Source organism: Aedes albopictus, unplaced genomic scaffold (assembly GCF_035046485.1).
Source record: "Aedes albopictus strain Foshan unplaced genomic scaffold, AalbF5 HiC_scaffold_754, whole genome shotgun sequence".
In the NCBI taxonomy this organism is placed as follows: Eukaryota; Metazoa; Arthropoda; class Insecta; order Diptera; family Culicidae; genus Aedes; species Aedes albopictus.
The window spans coordinates 7,691-14,658 of record NW_026917592.1 but is presented as its reverse complement, the minus strand read 5'-3'; the positions used below and the strand labels follow the sequence as shown (position 1 = coordinate 14,658).

At 40.3% G+C, this 6,968-nt stretch overlaps 2 long non-coding RNA genes across 3 annotated transcripts; one reads left to right on the top strand and one right to left on the bottom strand.

The window, feature by feature from the left end:
* Positions 1-989: 989 nt before the first annotated feature.
* On the bottom strand, positions 990-2,737 carry LOC115269693 (uncharacterized). The gene is made up of 5 exons (XR_009995931.1): positions 2,642-2,737; positions 2,369-2,579; positions 2,156-2,303; positions 1,989-2,091; positions 990-1,927 (listed from the first exon to the last, which is right to left on the bottom strand). It is a non-coding gene; the product is annotated as an uncharacterized LOC115269693 (long non-coding RNA).
* Positions 2,738-3,726: 989 nt separating this feature from the next.
* Positions 3,727-5,474, top strand: LOC115259324 (uncharacterized). 2 transcript variants are annotated; one of them, XR_009995932.1, is made up of 5 exons: positions 3,727-3,822; positions 3,885-4,095; positions 4,161-4,308; positions 4,373-4,475; positions 4,537-5,474. It is a non-coding gene; the product is annotated as an uncharacterized LOC115259324 (long non-coding RNA). The 2 variants fall into 2 exon arrangements; XR_003894044.2 differs by having other exon boundaries at positions 4,150-4,308.
* Positions 5,475-6,968: the final 1,494 nt, after the last annotated feature.

Sequence of the window (6,968 nt, the reverse complement as noted above, 5' to 3'; positions counted from 1 at the left end):
TCCGTTAAGATTCTCAGAAATACCCAGCCATTTGTGTTGCAGTCTTGGAAATATAAAAAATATTCTCTATCATTTTTAGAAATCAGAAGCTTCACGAGAAATATATTAATGATTCATGAAATTCCGTTAAGATTCTCAGAAATACCCAGCCATTTGTATTGCTGTCATGGAATTATAGAAAATTTTCTCTATCATGTTTAGAAATCAGAAGCTTCACGAGAAATATATTAATGATTTATGAAATTCCGTTAAGATTCTCAGAAATACCCAGCCATTTGTGTTGCTGTCATGGAATTATAGAAAATTTTCTCTATCATGTTTAGAAATCAGAAGCTTCACGAGAAATATATTAATGATTTATGAAATTCCGTTAAGATTCTCAGAAATACCCAGCCATTTGTGTTGCTGTCATGGAATTATAGAAAATATTCTCTATCATTTTTAGAAATCAGAAGCTTCACGAGAAATATTTTAATGATTTCTGAAATTCCGTTAAGATTCTCAGAAATACCCAGCCATTTGTGTTGCAGTCTTGGAATTGTAGAAAATATTTTCTATCATTTTTAAAAATCAGAAGCTTTACGAGAAAATTTTTAATGATTTCTGAAATTCCGTTAAGATTCTCAGAAATACCCAGCCATTTGTGTTGCAGTCTTGGAAATGTTAAGATTCTTAGAAATACCCAGCCATCTGGGTTATTGTCTTAGGGCCGATTTCTTCACCTCGGCTTAACCGGTAAGCCAGGCTTACCCATACATTTAAACCTGGCTTAACGCCTAAGCCAGGGTGAAGAAATCGGCCCTTAGGGTCGATTTCTTCACCTCGGCTTAACTCGTAAGCCAGGCTTACCCATATAGTTAAACCTGGCTTAACGCCTAAACCAGGGTGAAGAAATCGGCACTTAGGGCCGATTTCTTCACCCTGGCTTAAGCGTTAAACCAGGTTTAACTGTATGGGTAAGCCTGGCTTACCGGTTAAGCCGAGGTGAAGAAATCGGCCCTTAGAGAACAAGAGAGTTTAAGAAATCAGAAGCGAAATCTAAGCGAATTTTAAATCTGGAGGAATCCCCAGATGAAATTCCTGGAGCAATAACTAGAACAAATTACTGGAAGAATCTCAGAGTCGAATTTTTGGAGGAATCTCCAGAAGGATTTCCCGTAGGAAGCCCCAGATCGTATTTCTGTAGGAATTTACAAATGGAGTTTCTGCAAGAACTCCCTGATGGAATTCCTGGAGATTGCTCCAGATCGAATTCCTGCATGAATTCCCGAAGGAATCTCCAACATCCTGAAGGATTCTCAGAATGGTCTTCTGGAAGAATTTTTAAGATGGAATTAAGCCGGAATTCAGATATTACACATCTGAATATCCTGATATTCGTGAAAAAATTTCAGATATTTTTATAAAATTCCGATCTTACGCTCGGTCAGCAACCGCGCTGCTTGTTCGGCGATTAGCTCTCCAGATTACAAGCCTAACTGCTGCGGTTTGTCGAATCCATTGCAGATCTGCTGGATGAACCACTCTGCATGCCGGACTCACGTGAAGAACAGTGCAGCGGAAAGATGTAGAAGTGTCCCGGATCACTTCTGATTTGGCCAATTCTAACCCTACCGCTAGTTATTAGCTTACCACTGCCCAGAATGGTCTTGACGGTGGCATCCCTTCGTGCACTAACACCGAAAGCCTCTGCGATACCAGCCAGTTCACCAATGTCGTTTCAGCCGGATGGTACTGGTAGTGGTGGTAACAACAAACTCCTCTCGTTCCAATCCCGATTGATGGAACTGGTTCCTCCGACGTGATGATGGTAATGGGACGATGATGATGACGAATAATGACACGGCCCCACTCCACTGCTTTCTGCTCCAGCCGAATCGATCAGTGTTGAGTGATACTATGAATATTGATCGGCGCAATCGTAGATCTGGGGCAAAATAAGACCAATAAGCGACATTCGTAAAAGCTTTCAACAATCCCCAACAAACCTTGACGTCTTGTTCACAGACCTCGATACCGAGATGCAGCAGACCTCGATTCTCTCGCCGTTTGATCATCTGCTGAAGAATAACCGTTCGGCTCAGGTCCCGCCTAGATGGGCAAAAGCGAAATTATGCTTCTGTTGAAAACAATTCGACTCCGACTGCCAACAAACCTCAGCTTCAACATCTTCTCGTCGCTCGTCGTTCTTTCGATTCTTCCTGGTATGCATTTTCTCAACTCGCCTTCGGAATGCCAGATACGAATTATTCGGTGTGGTTTTCCCAGCAGTCCGTGTGCACCGACATGATTAGTGGATCTTGCTGGAATTAGACTGTTATGAAAATTATCCCAAAAGGGTCAAGCAGTGTTGCATTATCCTACTTACAGTTTTCAGCCGCTTGTTGAGCCAACAGTCGTACACTGCTATACAGAGATCTTGGCTTCCAGTGAGACCACAATCTGGTCGGAGTCGGTCCATCATCGCTTCCAACTTGAGCGGATCTAGATTAAGCCGCTTGCTCCGTGGGACTCACCGTTCATCCGTTCATCGCTGTCTGTGTCGTAATCGGGTACGTTCTGTTCCGGATTGAGCGTTGCTAAAACATAAAACAGAAAATATTCACCCAGAGTATTTCACTACAACAAATTACAAAATTACCGTTTATATGTTATTTTTCTTCTTGTTTTGGCACAGAACGGTTTATTGTACCACAGATTTTATCGTGACATCATTATCCATTTTTTTCGGTTCATACCCTTACCCGCATTGAAGGTTCATACATACTCGCATTATACCCTTTTACCCTAATTCCGATCACCGCAGTGATTGGAATAATAATTGACCATGGACAATGTCATGGCATGGAATTCGGTCGGATTAACGACGATGATAAATCCAAAACTAGCTCTTCACAGGCTGACTGGGTCTGTAAATATTATTAAAAAAACATTGTTAGGAACAGAACTATTTAGTTTCTACAAGAAAATTCAATAAAACTTACAGAACAAGAACAATTTTAGAATTAATTCAACAGAGAAAGCACTTTCTTTGACTAACTTAATAAATAACGGCCGCTCCCGTTTCTGCACTGAAGCCGATGTCAAACAAGAACAATCAAGCTGTCAAAGCTGGCAAGTTCGAATTTCAAAAGAGTGAGAGGGTGATGAATTTCAACATTCGGTCTCCTTCTCTCACACGCCGCAAAGGCAAATGTCAAAATGATCGAAGCTTGACGGTTTGATTTTTCGACGAAAAATCAAACCGTCAAGCTTCGATCATTTTGACATTTGCCTTTGCGGCGTGTGAGAGAAGGAGACCGAATGTTGAAATTCATCACCCTCTCACTCTTTTGAAATTCGAACTTGCCAGCTTTGACAGCTTGATTGTTCTTGTTTGACATCGGCTTCAGTGCAGAAACGGGAGCGGCCGTTATTTATTAAGTTAGTCAAAGAAAGTGCTTTCTCTGTTGAATTAATTCTAAAATTGTTCTTGTTCTGTAAGTTTTATTGAATTTTCTTGTAGAAACTAAATAGTTCTGTTCCTAACAATGTTTTTTTAATAATATTTACAGACCCAGTCAGCCTGTGAAGAGCTAGTTTTGGATTTATCATCGTCGTTAATCCGACCGAATTCCATGCCATGACATTGTCCATGGTCAATTATTATTCCAATCACTGCGGTGATCGGAATTAGGGTAAAAGGGTATAATGCGAGTATGTATGAACCTTCAATGCGGGTAAGGGTATGAACCGAAAAAAATGGATAATGATGTCACGATAAAATCTGTGGTACAATAAACCGTTCTGTGCCAAAACAAGAAGAAAAATAACATATAAACGGTAATTTTGTAATTTGTTGTAGTGAAATACTCTGGGTGAATATTTTCTGTTTTATGTTTTAGCAACGCTCAATCCGGAACAGAACGTACCCGATTACGACACAGACAGCGATGAACGGATGAACGGTGAGTCCCACGGAGCAAGCGGCTTAATCTAGATCCGCTCAAGTTGGAAGCGATGATGGACCGACTCCGACCAGATTGTGGTCTCACTGGAAGCCAAGATCTCTGTATAGCAGTGTACGACTGTTGGCTCAACAAGCGGCTGAAAACTGTAAGTAGGATAATGCAACACTGCTTGACCCTTTTGGGATAATTTTCATAACAGTCTAATTCCAGCAAGATCCACTAATCATGTCGGTGCACACGGACTGCTGGGAAAACCACACCGAATAATTCGTATCTGGCATTCCGAAGGCGAGTTGAGAAAATGCATACCAGGAAGAATCGAAAGAACGACGAGCGACGAGAAGATGTTGAAGCTGAGGTTTGTTGGCAGTCGGAGTCGAATTGTTTTCAACAGAAGCATAATTTCGCTTTTGCCCATCTAGGCGGGACCTGAGCCGAACGGTTATTCTTCAGCAGATGATCAAACGGCGAGAGAATCGAGGTCTGCTGCATCTCGGTATCGAGGTCTGTGAACAAGACGTCAAGGTTTGTTGGGGATTGTTGAAAGCTTTTACGAATGTCGCTTATTGGTCTTATTTTGCCCCAGATCTACGATTGCGCCGATCAATATTCATAGTATCACTCAACACTGATCGATTCGGCTGGAGCAGAAAGCAGTGGAGTGGGGCCGTGTCATTATTCGTCATCATCATCGTCCCATTACCATCATCACGTCGGAGGAACCAGTTCCATCAATCGGGATTGGAACGAGAGGAGTTTGTTGTTACCACCACTACCAGTACCATCCGGCTGAAACGACATTGGTGAACTGGCTGGTATCGCAGAGGCTTTCGGTGTTAGTGCACGAAGGGATGCCACCGTCAAGACCATTCTGGGCAGTGGTAAGCTAATAACTAGCGGTAGGGTTAGAATTGGCCAAATCAGAAGTGATCCGGGACACTTCTACATCTTTCCGCTGCACTGTTCTTCACGTGAGTCCGGCATGCAGAGTGGTTCATCCAGCAGATCTGCAATGGATTCGACAAACCGCAGCAGTTAGGCTTGTAATCTGGAGAGCTAATCGCCGAACAAGCAGCGCGGTTGCTGACCGAGCGTAAGATCGGAATTTTATAAAAATATCTGAAATTTTTTCACGAATATCAGGATATTCAGATGTGTAATATCTGAATTCCGGCTTAATTCCATCTTAAAAATTCTTCCAGAAGACCATTCTGAGAATCCTTCAGGATGTTGGAGATTCCTTCGGGAATTCATGCAGGAATTCGATCTGGAGCAATCTCCAGGAATTCCATCAGGGAGTTCTTGCAGAAACTCCATTTGTAAATTCCTACAGAAATACGATCTGGGGCTTCCTACGGGAAATCCTTCTGGAGATTCCTCCAAAAATTCGACTCTGAGATTCTTCCAGTAATTTGTTCTAGTTATTGCTCCAGGAATTTCATCTGGGGATTCCTCCAGATTTAAAATTCGCTTAGATTTCGCTTCTGATTTCTTAAACTCTCTTGTTCTCTAAGGGCCGATTTCTTCACCTCGGCTTAACCGGTAAGCCAGGCTTACCCATACAGTTAAACCTGGTTTAACGCTTAAGCCAGGGTGAAGAAATCGGCCCTAAGTGCCGATTTCTTCACCCTGGTTTAGGCGTTAAGCCAGGTTTAACTATATGGGTAAGCCTGGCTTACGAGTTAAGCCGAGGTGAAGAAATCGACCCTAAGGGCCGATTTCTTCACCCTGGCTTAGGCGTTAAGCCAGGTTTAAATGTATGGGTAAGCCTGGCTTACCGGTTAAGCCGAGGTGAAGAAATCGGCCCTAAGACAATAACCCAGATGGCTGGGTATTTCTAAGAATCTTAACATTTCCAAGACTGCAACACAAATGGCTGGGTATTTCTGAGAATCTTAACGGAATTTCAGAAATCATTAAAAATTTTCTCGTAAAGCTTCTGATTTTTAAAAATGATAGAAAATATTTTCTACAATTCCAAGACTGCAACACAAATGGCTGGGTATTTCTGAGAATCTTAACGGAATTTCAGAAATCATTAAAATATTTCTCGTGAAGCTTCTGATTTCTAAAAATGATAGAGAATATTTTCTATAATTCCATGACAGCAACACAAATGGCTGGGTATTTCTGAGAATCTTAACGGAATTTCATAAATCATTAATATATTTCTCGTGAAGCTTCTGATTTCTAAACATGATAGAGAAAATTTTCTATAATTCCATGACAGCAACACAAATGGCTGGGTATTTCTGAGAATCTTAACGGAATTTCATAAATCATTAATATATTTCTCGTGAAGCTTCTGATTTCTAAACATGATAGAGAAAATTTTCTATAATTCCATGACAGCAATACAAATGGCTGGGTATTTCTGAGAATCTTAACGGAATTTCATGAATCATTAATATATTTCTCGTGAAGCTTCTGATTTCTAAAAATGATAGAGAATATTTTTTATATTTCCAAGACTGCAACACAAATGGCTGGGTATTTCTGAGAATCTTAACGGAATTTCAGAAATCATTAAAATATTTCTCGTGAAGCTTCTGATTTCTAAAAATGATAGAAAATATTTTCTATAATGCCAAGACTGCAAAACAAATGGCTGGGTATTTCTGAGATTCTTTACGGAATTTCAGAAATCATTAAAATGTTTCTCGTGAAGCTTCTGATTTCTAAAAATGATAGAGAATATTTTCTATAATTCCAAGACAGCAACACAAATGGCTGGGTATTTCTGAGAATCTTAACGGATTTTCAGAAATCATTTAAATTATTCTCGTGAAGCTTCTGCTTTTTAAAAAATGATAGAGAATATTTTTTATATTTTCGAGACTGCAACACAAATGGATGGGTATTTCTGAGATTCTTAACGGAATTTCAGAAATCATTAAAATATTTCTCGTGAAGCTTCTGCTTTCTAAAAATGATAGAGAATATTTTCTATAATTCCAAGACAGCAACACAAATGGCTGGGTATTTCTGAGAATCTTAACGGAATTTCATAAATCATTA